This window comes from Mobula birostris, chromosome 9 (genome assembly GCF_030028105.1).
Source record: "Mobula birostris isolate sMobBir1 chromosome 9, sMobBir1.hap1, whole genome shotgun sequence".
In the NCBI taxonomy this organism is placed as follows: Eukaryota; Metazoa; Chordata; class Chondrichthyes; order Myliobatiformes; family Myliobatidae; genus Mobula; species Mobula birostris.
This window is the reverse complement of record NC_092378.1, coordinates 138740399-138755206: the sequence shown is the minus strand read 5'-3', so window position 1 is coordinate 138755206 and position 14808 is coordinate 138740399. Positions and strand designations below refer to the sequence as shown.

Below are 14808 nucleotides of genomic sequence, written 5' to 3'. Positions count from 1 at the left end.
TATTGTCTGAAGCCCTATTCATCCTTTTAGCTGGATGCTGCTGATTGCATGAAGAAGAAGAGCAAGGCACCCTGATATCCTGGCCAGTATCACCGTTTAGCCCTAGAATCTAGGCTGTTACCACAGTGTTGGTTGTGGGGTCTTGTCTACAAATTGTTGCCACAATTCCGGCATTTCAACAGTGACTTTGCTTCCAAGTTATTTCTCTCACTATAAACCATTTTGCAGTGCCTGAGGTCTTGGAAGGCATTATGTAAATGCAAGCATTCAGTATTTTTTTCATTCTAGTTCCAACGGTTAACTTTATCTAGTCAAGGGTACAAAAGTGCTCACAGTGCATCATCTGAATGACAACTGACTATCTGAAAACAAGAGAAAATGCAGCATAAATGGTAATCACGTTATCAAGAATAACATTTTTTTCAATGGTCTGCCCAATCCTATTTATTAGACATAGCAGGATTTTGTCAGAGATTGGTATCAATGTGATTAAAGTCGTGCCTTTGAGTTTTTCTCCTTGTTTTCTCTTGCACTTTGCATTGGTTTAACAGCAAGAATTCTTGTTCTGTGATGGACATCAGATTAACACACATTTAGTACTTTTATAACAGACTCTTCACACTTGTAGGCATGCAGGCAGTAAACTCAGTGCCAACTTTATTAGCTACACCTGTACACCTGCTCATTAATGCAAAATATCTAATCAGCCAATCATGTGGCAGCAACTCAATGCATAAAAGCATGAAGACATAGTCAAGAGGTTCAGTTGTTGTTCAGACCAAACATCAGAATGGGGAAGAAATGTGATCTAAATGAATTTGACTGTGGACTGCTTGCTGGTGCCAGACGGGATGGTTTGAGTATCTCAGAAACTGCTGATCCCCTAGGATTTTCACATACAACACTCTCCAGAACTTACAGAGAATGGTGAGTGAAACACAGACCATGTTCCAAGTTCTGTGTTAATGTTGAAAGGTATGGACAGAGTGGATGTGGCAAAGTTGTTTCCCATGATGGGGGAGTCTAGTACGAGAGGGCATGGCTTAAGGATTGAAGGGCATCCATTCAGAACAGAGATGCAAAGAAATTTTTTTAGTCAGAGGGTGGTGAATCTATGGAATTTGTTGCCACAGGTGGCAGTGGAGGCCAAGTCAATGGGTATATTTAAGGCAGAGATTGATAGGTATCTGAGTAGCCAGGGCATCAAAGGTTATAGTGAGAAGGTGGGGGAGTGGGACTAAATACGAGAATGGATCAGTTCATGATAAAATGGCGGAGCAGACTCGATGGGCTGAATGGCCGACTTCTGCTCCTTTGTCTTATGGTCTTATGTTCTTTCACCCCTCTATCTGTGGAGGTTTATACATATGACTGTACCTCCACAGATAGATCCATTAAAATCCTGAAGTTTGCAGATGATATGACTGTAGTTGGTCTCAACTCTAATAATGATGTGACCTACTATCATAGAGGGCTAGACGATCTTGCAGCGTGATGTGATTGTAGTAAATTGGAGTTTAATACTATCGAGAGAGTGGAAATGGGGATTGACTAGGTTGAACTCCGTCTGCATTTCTCCGGCCATATCTGCAACTGATCTATATCCTGCTGTATTCTTTCCCAGTCTTTGACACTATCCACAACACAACCAATCTTCACATCCTCTGCAAATTTACTATTCAAGTTATTCAAAATTGATTTATGTCTTTTCCAGTATGCAAGTGTAAAGGAGAATTAAGTAATTGTTAGTCTGGATCTGATGCAGCACAAACACCATAAGATAAAGGACACAATAATAAAAAAAACACAATAAATATAAACACATAAGATAATGTAGCTTATATACATAGAGTGATTGTATGTCCGTTAAGTTTCGCTAGGCACATGAGTATCTGCACATAATGTGACCGACAGGAAATAATAAAGTAGTAGTGGTTGGGGGTGTGGAGGGGTGGGTTAGTGGGTGGAGGTGTTGATCAGCCTTACTGTTTGGGGAAAGTAACCATTTTTGAGTCTGGTGGTCCTGACATAGATGCTACGTAGCCTCCTCCCTGATGGGAGTGGGACAATCAGTGATGTTACTGGCCCTTTTCCAGCACCTTTCCTTCTATATGTTCTTAATGGCAGGTAAGCTGGTGCCAATGATGAATTGGGCAGTTTTGACTACCCGTTGTAGAGCCCTTCCTGTCCACGGTAGTGCAGCTTCTGTACCATTCAGTGATCCAGCACGAAGGGATGCTCTCTGCTATAGAAGAACTCTCTACAGCCTCCTCAGAAAGTAGAAAGTGAGCTTTCCTGTTGGTGTAGAATGTGAACAGGGACCATGAGAGGTTGTGCAAGATGTGCACTCTCAGTAGTTTGAACCTGCTCACAGTTTCCACTGCTGTGCACATTGCTTATTTGGTTATTGAATCGTCTGAGCTGGTTTGGTTAACGAATTGTCCGGGCCGGGTTGGTTAACAAATTGTTAGGGCTATTGTTTACTTGCACTGCACTCTCTTTTAGAAGCTTTTGAATTTTATTCTGCATTGTTAATACTGTACCTTGCTCTATCTCAATGCACAGTATGAACAGTATTCAAGACAAACTTTTCACTGTATCTTGGTACATGTAACAATAATAACCCAATTCCAATACCAATACCCAATCTGTGTACAACAGAACTCTCAGAACTCTTACAACACCGTGCAAAAGTCCTGCCATATATATATATATATATACAGTAGTTAGGGTGCCTAAGACTCTTGCACAATGCTGAAGTGATTTTATATATCTCACTGTACACTTGCTGCAAAAAGAACATATTTCATGATATATGCAAGTGATGATAAGTCTGATTCTGATATGGGTCTCCATTGTGGACTGAGAGTGAGAAAGAGGAAGGGAGAGGGGAAGGGAAAGGGGCGGGAGTGGGAAGCACCAGAGAGACATTCTGTAATGATCAATAAACCAAATGCCTGGTGTGTCTAGACTGGGAGTGTCTGCACCCATGCCAGCCCCCACCCTGGCACTCATTTTCTGCCGTCTGTGCCAGACCTCTCCCACAGCGCTCCACCCCTGCCATCCTTTACTCCCACCAGATTTACAAAAATGTTCTCCACTTCATGTTGACAAATACAGCACTGTGCAGAGTCTTAGGCAGCCTAGTGATATACCTTCAGGGTCTCAGTCAGACTGGAAGGAACGGGGCATCGACCTCCTTTTGTGTCTAAGGGCAGAGAGTTGAGAGCAGCAGAATGGAAGTAATATTTGTAATGCAGAGATTGTCAGAATTTCTGGCTGCTTTTTGTGCACTAATGATGACAAAGATTCACCTTGAATAGCTTAATAATATAAGAAAGCAAAACATCTGAGCCCTCGCATTAGACTGTGGCTATCCTCTCTCCAATCTCCAGATGCATTCTGCAGAAAAATTCCTTCAATTTGAGACTGTGCAAATCTGTCATTTTGCAATGGTATCTTTCCGCAGCATGAAATAAGTTATTCTACAGTTTTCTCAGTATTGTGAAGTCATTGATGCTGAAAATGTAAATACTAATAACAATCTAACCCTTTCCCAGGACTAACCCACCCATATGCATTTTCATCCAGGTCATTTATATACATCACAAACAGCAGAGGTCCCAGTATGGATCCCTGTGGAACATCACTAATCATAGACCTCAAGCTAGAATAAGTCCCTTCGAGCCCTACCCTCTGTGTTCTATGGGCAAGCTAGTTCTGAATCCAAATGGTCAATTCACTATGGATCCCATACATCCCAATCTTCTAGATGATCCTCCCATGAGGGACCTTTTCAAATGCCTTAGAAGATCCATGTTGACAACATCCATAGCTCTATCTTCATTAATCACACTCATCACCTTGCTAGTACCAAGTTAGAAATGTATGACTTGTCTGAACAATCCCATGCTGGCTCTCCATAATGTTCCAAGTGCTCATAAATCTCATCCCTAAGAATCCTCTGCAATAACTTCCCTGCCACTGATGTGAGACTCACCAGTCTATAGTTTCCAGGATTATCCTTGGTTGACATCTTGAATAATAAAACAATATTAGCTACTTGCCAGTCCTCTCGGATCTTGCCTGAGGCTAGAGTGGACATGTGAAGATGTCGGTCATGGCCCCAGCAATCTTTTCTCATGCCTCTCTCAATAACTCAGGGTACATCCCATCAGGCCCTGGGGACTTAACCAACTTAATGCTCTTTCAGAGACCTGACACTACCTCCTCCTTTACTGTACCTTGAAATGCCCCAGCATAAAAGTGTCTTTGGCACTGACCTCTCTATACTCCACGTCCTACCACTTGGTAAACACTGATGTATACGCATACACCGGTCGTGCATGCAGCCTGGTACAGCCGTTCCGATCTATTCTTACTTTCTTCTTCTTACTTTTTAATTTACGTTATTTTTTGTATTTTTTTTTCACGGTAACACATTGAAGCTGCACCCTCTCTAACATGCTGGTAGAGAGAGTTTTATTTGGGTTTTCGCTGGAAATGGTTACATCCCGACATGCAGGACAGAAGCAAGGTTGCATTGTCTATTTCATGGACCAGCAAAGACCGGCCGGCTTAGCGAACAGAGAGGTGGACACCCCTGTTGAAATCCGGAGGAAAACACACAGAGGATGCAGAGGGGGATCACACAGCTGAGAAAAGAGGACCGGGTCGAGACAACAGAGACTTCTGGAGAAGAGGAGTTCGGTGGGTAATACCGTTCCGGCTGGCCGGAAGTGCACTGAGAGTGGTAAGCGTGAAGGAGTTGGGTGCTTACTGTTCTGGCTAACAACCAATGGTGCAATCCGGGGTACATTACAATCGAGGAACATGTCTGCAGACTGGATATTGAACTTTTTACTGTTGGACTTCGGCCACATTCCACCGTGATACAACACTTGGCGGCACGGGAGGTCGTTCCTGCCTGTGGCCATCGAACGTGCAGCTCCTCCCGTGGAGGGTCAGACACCCTGTGCCAATAGACTGGTCCTGGACTTATTTTCCATCTGGCATAGTTTTGCATTTTGTTGTTTGATTGTTGGGGTTTTTTGTATTGCTATATTTACGCTCTATTCTTGGTTGGTGCGGCTGTAACGAAACCCAATTTCCCTCGGGATTAATAAAGTATATCTATCTATGTAAAGTACTCATTAAGGACCTCAGCTACATCCCCTGCATCTAAACAAGTATTACCCCCTTTATCCTTGAGTGACTCGACCATCTCCCAAGTTATCCCCTTGCTCTTGATGTATGTATGGCGTTCTCTTAATCCTTCTTGCCAAGGAATTTCATGGCTTATCCTAGTTTTCCTAATTCCCTTCTTGATTTCTCTTCTGCCTTCTGTCCTCGTGGGCTCTGTTTGATTCTAGCTTCCTAAATTTTACATGCTTCTCTTTTTTCTTTTTGACTGAATTCATCACTTCTCTCTCGCCATCCTTGTTCTTCTCTCTGACTGGAACACATCGGCCTGTACTCTGTGCAGTTGGTCTTTATACACCCTCCACATATTGGATGTGGATTTGCCCAAAAACAGCCATTCCCAATCAACTCTCCCTAGTTCCTGCCTAAAGCTCTCATAATTTGTTTTTCTCCAGTTTAATACTCTCCCACAATGCCCATAGTTATCCTTGTCCACAGCTATCTTAAAACTTAAGGAGTTGTGATCCCTGTTCCCTAACCTCTCACTAACTGAAAATTCAGTCACCTGGCCAGTCTGATTACACAACATCGGATCCAGTACAACCCCACCTCTTGTTGGACTATCTACATTTTGACTTAAGAAACCCTCCTGGGTGCACCTAACAAATTTTCTCCTATCTAATCCACTTGCACTAAGAATGTCCCAGTTTATATTAAGGAAGTTGAAGACCCCCTGACAACAATCCTATTGTTTTTACATATTTCCTTAATTTGCCGCATACTGGTTCCTCAATGTCCCGGTGGCTATCCTGCCAGAGTGATTACACTCTTCCTGGTTTTGAGTTCTACCTGTATAGACTCACTGGACATGCCCTCCATTATGTCCCCCCCCCCCCCGAATGCAGCCATGATATTGTCCTTGATTAGTAGATTAATTTCTCCCCCTCTTTTACCTCCCTCTCTATCTTCTCTAAAACATCAAACCCCTGGAACATTAAGCACTCATTCCTGTCCCTCTCTCAACCAAGTCCCTGTAATGGCCACAACATCGTAATTCCACGTACTGGTCCATGCTCTAAGTTTATCACTGTTACCCATTATTCTCCTATAGCATTAAAATACACACACTTTAAACTATTCATCCTATCGTATCTATTCCTTTGCTCCTGCCTATTTTTACTGGCCTTGACATCTAACTTCCTCTCCATTGCTCCACCTTCTGCTCTGGTGCTGTGCTTCACATTGTCCCGACAAACTAATTCATACCCTCTTGAGTAGCATGAGCAAACCTCCTGGCTGGGATACTGATTCCCCTCCAGTTCAGGTGCAACCCACCCCTCTTCCACAGGTGACCCCTGCCCCAGAAATGGTTCCAATGATCCAAGAACCTGAAACCCTGCCCTCTGCACCAGTTCCTCAGCCACTCATTCATCTGCACTATCACAGTATTCCTGCCTGACTAACGTGTTGCACTGGAGGTAAGCCAGAGATTACTACCTTGGAGGTCCTGCTCTTCAAACCCTTTCCTAACTCCCTATACTCATTGTGTAGGACCTCTTCCACCTTTCTACCTATGTCTTTGGTGCCAATGTACACTACGACCTCTGGCTGCTCACACTCCCTCTTGAGAAAATTCTGCAGTCACTCCAAGACATCCTGGACCCTAGCACCTGGGAGACAATGCACCATCCTGGCATCTGTTTTGTAGACACAGAATTTGCTGTCCTTCCCCATAACTATCGAGACTCCTATCACTATCACTCTGCTTAGCTTTACCCTTCCTTGCTGAGCCTCAGAGCTGGCTAAAGTGCCGCTGGTCTGATTGCTGCTGCTGTGCCCTGATCAGTCACCACCCCAGCAGTATCCAAACGGTGTACTTGTTGCTGAGGGGAATGGCCACAGGGGAACCCTGCACTGACTGCTTCTCCTGCTGTGTCTCTCGTCTACTATCTGGAGCCTGCACTTTGGGTGTGACCATCTTGGTAAAAGTTTTACCTGTGAAGTTTTTAGCCTCCCAGTTGGTTCCCAGTACACCCAGCTCCAGCCCCAGTTTCTTGACCTTGTCAGTCTGGAGCTGTAGGTGCTTGCATTTCCTACAGATGTCATTCCTGGAGACTGTTAGGCACCCTGAAATCCTATATCTCACAGGAAGAACATTCTGCTGCCTTAACTACCATCCTGCCTACACTTGTTATACCTTTGGCTCTAACTTCTCAGGCTTAAGTTCTACAATCAAATAAACGATTTGAAATGACTCAGCACCTTTAGCCTCTCCCTGTTCTTGTCGAAGCCTTTTGAGCCAAAACCTCCCACTCTAACAATAGCTGCTCCCACTATGCGTGCTCTGCCGCAATCTAAATTATTTTTACTGGCCCTTGCTAAGTTAATAACAACCCAAACAATCTCCCACTCTGCAGACAAGTCCCGACAGGCCTCACTTGCTTTTTAAAGAAGCACTCAATAACGGTGTGGTCTTTTCCTGTAATGGACTGGGGTTTATCACTATTTTTTTCAGTTTCTGCCTGCACCAGCTTTTCAGTCTGAGACTTCATGAGGTAAAATAATTTTTCCTCAACAACATCCTCTAATTCATCTGCCAGATGATTTGTGGTCTGTAGTAACAGGTTCTGCTACTGTAGAATATGAGTCCTTTCTGTTTACTTAGAGCTTTTATCATTGAACATACCCTCTTCGGAAGTCAAGAATAATGCATAAATCTTACTGTTTGCAATTGTTTTATTAAATGTTACAAGAGCAAGGAAGAACAAGAAGGAACATTGAAAGAACAAAGAAAGGACCAGAATGAAAAGTAGTCATGGTCATCTCATACCTGACCAGATATAAAAATGTATTAACAGTTAGCCTATAAAACAGCCACATTCATGTGGTGTGATACCCTGCTACTGAAAACCAGAAAGTTTCTAGAAAAATATATAAGCAACTTACTGTAATTACTGGAAAATTCATTGATGTATACAGTTGATTACATTTTAAAAATACAAGCAAGCATCGGCAAGTTAAACTAAAAGATAAATTACATTTCTACACCTAGCCCAAAAGCCCAAATTTGTCTGGAACTCAAGGCTTATCTAGCCAACTGATGATTGTACCTTCATGTCTCTTACAGTGAAAGGCAGATTGATCTACCCTCTCAGCATCCCTACCTTTGGATACTTGCAGGTTGTCTCTGCTGAGGTGCGTTGCATTTGACACCTTGCTATCGCTACTGCATTGCTGAAGTCAAATAAATTCTCCTTCTGCAAAGTGCAGAATCTTAGATTTAGATTAATTTTGTCACATGAACCAGGGTGCAATGAAATTCCTAGCTCTTTGATACTTCCGCATTCACCTCTGGAAGGGTTATTTTGCTTCCGTGAGGGGCTTTGAAAATTATTGACATTCATAATGGGCTCTTATGTGTTTACAGTCATGTCTCTCGCGGCTTCTGGCGTATGTGTCCGAACTTTCTGTTTTTAGATCCGGCTGAACATGGAACCTGTAATATTTTTCTTTACCAGATTTCTCCAGCCACATACCTTGAGCAGGATATTGGTGAATCTATCAGAGGGCTGTGGTGATTGCAATTCCAGTCTGGGTCAACCTCCTTGGAGTTTTCCAAGGCAGGGATTTGTGTAGCAGTCCGCCTATGACTGCAGGGGAGAAGCAGCTGACACCGAGTGCAATGTAAGCTTTTAGCAATGGAACATAAGAGACTGCAGATGCTGGAATCTGGAGCAACAAGTGATCTGCTGGAGGAACACAATGGCTGGAGCCACATTTGTTGGACAAAAGGAATTTTCAGTGCTTCAGGTTGGAACCCTGCACTAGAACCCTGTATAAGCTTTGACTCAACATCAGAATAACTTAATTGGAAATCTCCCAGGAATTAAGTATGGGTGTGGAAATGCTACTTATATCAAATTGACCATTTGCTGAGATTCACAAATTTCTCACTCCAAAAGTCTAAACCTATTAATATCCAATGTTAACTTGCATAGAATTATGCACAAAACTGGTTAATACAATTTTCATCTTTACAATAACCATATTTTTTAGGAATCCATCTGTGCATTTTGGCTTTTTTCCTTAATTATTTTAGGATAGTTTAAAAAAATAATTTAATTACTTTAATGTAGTTTGAAATATTATTCTTTTAATAGCTATGTGAGAAACATTTATAAACTCTTGGTACAATGATGATTTGAATGAAGACAATGACGCACTCCCAATACTGGCTTCTGTTAGGAATGTTTCAGGAAAGTGTCTCAAAGCTACGCTGCCCAAGACCTGGTCATTGCTGAAACTTCATCACTCAGTTTGTCAACACTGGCAGCCAGTGAAATTTGACTTTTGTGGGAAGCTTAGGTAAGTTTGAAAAGGCAATGACCATGTCTCATTCCAGTCCAGCATGTTCCCAAACATTTAGCGAGCAGAACGGCGGACACCCTGGCTGAAATCTGGAGGAAAACACACAGAGGATGCAGGGGGGATCACAAAGGTGAGGAAAGAGGACTGGGTCGAGACAACAGAGACTGATGGAAAAGAGGAGTTCGGTTTATTAATAAAATGGACGAGTTGTCGACGCTAGGCAGGTGTCAGAGAACATTTTGGGAGTGCAGTGTTATGTGTTTTACTGGGGCTGCATGAGGACATACCTGATCAAAACTTTTCCATGGATGGCTTCCAGACTGTTCGGGCTGACCGGAAGTGCATTGAGAGTGGTAAGCGTAAAGGAGTTGGGTGCTTACTGTTCTGGTTAACAACGGGTGGTGCAATCCGGGTCATATTACGATCGAGGAACATGTTTGTAGACCGGATATTGAACTTTTTGCTATTGGACTTCGGCCATTTTCCACCGAGATACAACACTGGGTGTCACGGGAGGTTGTTCCTGCCTGTGGCTATCGAACTTTGCAGCTCCTCCCATGGAGGGTCAGACACCCTGAGCCAATAGGCTGGTCCTGGACTTATTTCCATCTTGCATAGTTTGCATTTTGTTGTTTGATTGTTTGTAGTTTTTGTATTGCTATATTTATGCTCTGTTCTTGGTTGGTGCGGCTGTAACGAAACCCAATTTCCCTCGGGATCAATAAAGTATATCTATCTATCTAAGCACTCTCCTTGTCACTTACCCGAAACCTCTCCTACCCCAGTGTCTCCTATATCAGTAATGTGGTGTAAGCAGAGCAGTCACTTTCAAAGATACTGTTTAACCCACTGACGAGACAAAGTGAAGCACTTGTATCAGTCTGAGATTATGTCCTCGATCTGTAAGGTGCATAGATCAGTAAGCAAGCAGTATTTAATCAAACCTTTAGGCCTAGTTTGTGTTGATTCACGTTTTGTTCTGTACCTCTTGCCCCCATAGATGCTGCTTGACCCATTAAGCTCTTCCGAATTTCTAGTTTTTGTTCTAAATTCCAACATCTGCAGTCTAATTTGTTTTTGGTCAATAGTAGTGTGTATGCTCCTAGGAGCACACTGCCTTTTGACATTATCTAACACCATCTGCATTATCTTCTATCCTTTTCTTCTTTTGCACATTCAACTTCCCACTAAAGGCAATAATTCTCTCACTTCTCTTAAAAAAGTCTCCTTGCGATGGTTGATTGCACACTTCATATGAAATAAATGGTATGGATTGTGAGAGCAACTGTTCCCTTTAACTTGTGCTCTCATTCCAGAACACCTATTAACAAGGATATATTTTCATACCTTTGCCCTACCTTGTTTGGATGTACAGAAGTACCGTGATGTGAGAATGTAGGACTCTTTTTAGCCCAGCGCCCCTGTTTCATTTATTTTAAGCTGCTCTTGCTCCAGAAAAACAAATTAATTTTGAAAAATATTCTCTACCTCCACTCTCACCAGGCAAGAAGCTGCATCCGGAAGTTCAGTTAGCTGAAGCTTCTGTCCAATGGGAGCCACTGGAAGTACTGGTGATTAATACCACAGAGTTGTTTTTTTTCCACTGCCTTTTTGCAGAGAAGGTAGTTGTCTCCTCTCTGTGGGGCCAGCAGCCTGCAGATAGCAGTGCTGTATTTTCTCTGGCTGCAGGTAGGAGGGATAAAGGTCTCCTTGGGGAAAGAGGAGCTAAATAAATTAACGGAAAGACATTGCAGAAACAAACAATAGCCTGCAGTGCTTGGTTGGTGCCCAGTTCGGTCTTCAGTTACTGTAGAGGGCAGTGAAGTGCCATCTGAATTTGGAAGGCAGCAAAAGGTGTTCTTTCCAACCTGCTGTCTTTTATGACATCTCCACTCCCCATTAACTTGAATCATAGTCATAAATTGCGACTCTCTAAGCATGGAGGTGAGGGTGTCAGAGGAGTTGCAAGGATGTTTGAGACTGCTTCAGAACCTGGGGCACATTTAGTTTGCTGAGTGTGATTACAACCTACTCCTTGACTAACCACTCATCTAATAATGCTCAAAGCACCCTTCATGACTACTGGGGGTGGGGGTTCTGAAAGACAATTAAAACAATGCGAGAAGCATGATGTAAAAACGTTCACAAACAAATCATCTTCATGGAAGGCCTTTATGAAGAAATAATGCTGGTCAATGTACAAGTTTGTAAGTAATAAAGGGGTGCTGATTGGGAAAATCACCACAGGACTTTGCCAATGAGATATGAACATTCATTTCTACCAGCTTATGCCAACTTTCTACTTGTTATTCATCCCATCCCATCCCACCAAAGTATTTCCTTAACAGCCAAATAATCATCTTTCCATTTTCTGAACATTTAATTGCTGCACTTTAGTTAAAATACTTACTGAGAAGATCTAATTCCAACAGAGCTCATTAACTTTGATCACGATCCTTACCTCAGTCAAATCTTGCCATGAAGATTGAGTTTGGAAAACATCCTTTACACAGCAGAAATTTGCCTCAGAACTCTGAGAATTCTGATGATTCTGGCCTACTTAATTATTAATACTGTTTACTATCAACTTGGATGGAACTGGAAGAGAAACATTGTCATGCAAAAACAGCTTAGGGATGATTGATTCGGCTACATTGCTGATTCCTCCAAGAAGACCACAACTTTGTTGTAGGTTCTGGAGGCTTGTGTGCCTCAATAACCCAGGGAGCTATGTCTGCTAGAGTTGGGGCCTTGTGCTTTGGCTCTTGGTAGGGTCACCCATGCCAAACAGGTCGTACGGTAGAGGCTCGGCTAAGAGTGGTCCATCGGTCATCTAGGTTCAGTTGGTGGGGGGTGGAGGGGGGTGAGGTTCAGCTCAGGCCTAACAACCTTGACTGGTCAAAAAAAATTGTTGTGGAAACAGCAATGAAGAATCCTTCTTTATCAGTGTGTAACGATATGGAGAGACAGAGATGGAGGACCTTCGTTGCTGCCATAAATGCCAGCGGCTTAATAGGCAGTAGGTAAGTTACAGCGTAGTTATGTTCAGTGATGCTGATGCAGATGTTGCTACATCCTGTTTGATCTACTCCACGTGAATTTCTGCATCTCCAGCTGTATGTCATTGGCACTCTGCATGGTGCGAGTGGGATAGTTTCTTGACAGTTGTCAATCACATCCATGGGTAGGACAAATCTGGTAATTTTCTAACTCTGAGTTCAGACTCTGATACAGGCCATTGCCAAAGTCCACCATGTTACATCTAGACCCAACTACCAGAGAAGTAGTCAACACTTCTTCCCAGGCTCTAGACATAGACATAGAACAGTAGAGTTCAGGGACAGGCCCTACGGCCCACAGTGTTGTGCCAAAACAGTTCAAAAGTAGATGAACAAAAAGGCAAATCACTAATCCTTCCTGCTGTCCAGAGAGTCCAAAATGTAGAACTTCAGCCTTTAGATGCTGGTATTGGTTTATTATTATGACGTGTACCAAGATAGAGCAAAAAGCTTGTCTTGTATACAGTCATGCAGGTCAAATCATGACACAGTTCATTGAGGTTGTACAAGGGAAAACAATAATAATACAGAATAAAGTGCAGCAGCTGCAGAGAAAGTGAAGTGCAGGATCATATCAAGGTAGATCATGAGGTCAGGAGTCCCTGTCATCATACTAGGGAGCCGTTTAATCACCTTTCTACAGCCGGGTAGAAGGTGTTCTTGAGCCTGCTGGTATGTACTTTCAGGCTTTTGTATTTTCTGCCCAATGGGAGAGGGGAGAAGCGAGAATATCTGGGATTGACGGGGTTGCTGATTACACTGGCTGCTTTACTGAGGCAGCAAGACGTATAGGCAGAGTCCGTAAAGGGGAGGTTTGGTCCATGAGGAGCTGAATTGTGTCCACATGTCCCAGCAGACCAGCTGCCCTACTAAGTCATTATGTATCAGTAAAAATTGGTAATTGATCATTTTTAATGTTGTGGTAGATGGATAAGTAAAGGGGATGGGGAATGAAAGATCACATAATAAAATGGCAATGTAGAATTGAAATTACAAGCAAAGCAGCCATGACCTTATAAAATGGAGGAGTAGCTCAAGAGATTGAGTGGCTGACTCTTGCTCCTAACTTGTACATTTGTGGTAATTACAAGCATCTTGATATCTGGCTAGTACTGTCTTTATAGAGTCTTTGTAAACTTAGGGACCCCTAGTGACGAAATAGAAACAGAAAAAGCAACTGACGCATGTCAGGCAGCATCTGTGGAGAGAGAAACATGGTTCTCATTTCAGGTCTATGGCGTTCTTTCAGAACTGGCCTGCTGAGTCATAGAGAGCTACAGCACGGAAACAGGCCCTTCAGCCCATCTAGTCCATGCTGAAATATTATGCTTCCTAGTCCCATCGACCTGGGCCCAGACCATAGCTCTCCATACAACCCCCATCCATGTATCTAACCAAATCTCTTGTAAATATTGAAATCGAACACCCATCCACTACTTCCACTTGCAGCTCATTCCACACAAAATCAAAGATGCACCTAAGTAGATGGCAATGCCTTAATCATTTATATGTTATGAGAGCACTAGACCTCCTTCCATCCTTAGCAATGGAAGTACTAACTCTCTCTCCTTTCATACAACACTATTTCCAGCATTTTAGATGTTTGTTTCAGATTTCCTGCATCTGTATTCTTTCGATTACTGATGGAAGAGTCTGTTTGTAATAAATCTGAAGCATTGAACCCCCATGTTTCTGAGCTGATGATCTTGGGGACCACAATTCAGGCTGTGGAGATGCAAAAGTTCAAAGTTCAAAATAAAATTATTATCAAAGTATGTGTAGATCGCCAGATACTACCCTGAGCTGCATTTTCTTGCAGGCATTCTCAGTAGAGCAAAGAAATACAGTAGAATCAATGAAAAACCACACACGAAGACAAACAACCACTGTGCAAAAGAAAACAAACTGTGCAAATACAAAAAGAAACAAGTACTGTGATTACAGTGGCATTCAAAAGTTTGGGCACCCCTTGGCAAAATTTCTGTTACTGTGAATAGCTAAGCAAGTAAAAGATGAACTGATTTCCAAATGACATAAAGTTAAAGATGACACATTTCTTTAATATCTTAAGCAAAAAAAAAACTTTTTTATTTCCATCTTTTACAATTTCAAAATAACAAAAAAGGAAAAGGGCCCAAAGCAAATTTTGGGCACCCTGCATGGTCAGTACTTAGTAACACCCCCTTTGGCAAGTATCACAGCTTGTAAATGCTTTTTGTAGCCAGCTAAGAGCCTTTCA

At 42.6% G+C, this 14808-nt stretch overlaps 1 non-coding gene across 1 annotated transcript; it reads right to left on the bottom strand.

The window, feature by feature from the left end:
* Positions 1-14028: 14028 nt before the first annotated feature.
* Positions 14029-14151, bottom strand: LOC140203517 (U6atac minor spliceosomal RNA). Its single transcript, XR_011887387.1, has one exon. It is a non-coding gene; the product is annotated as a U6atac minor spliceosomal RNA (small nuclear RNA).
* Between the last annotated feature and the right edge of the window lie 657 nt (positions 14152-14808).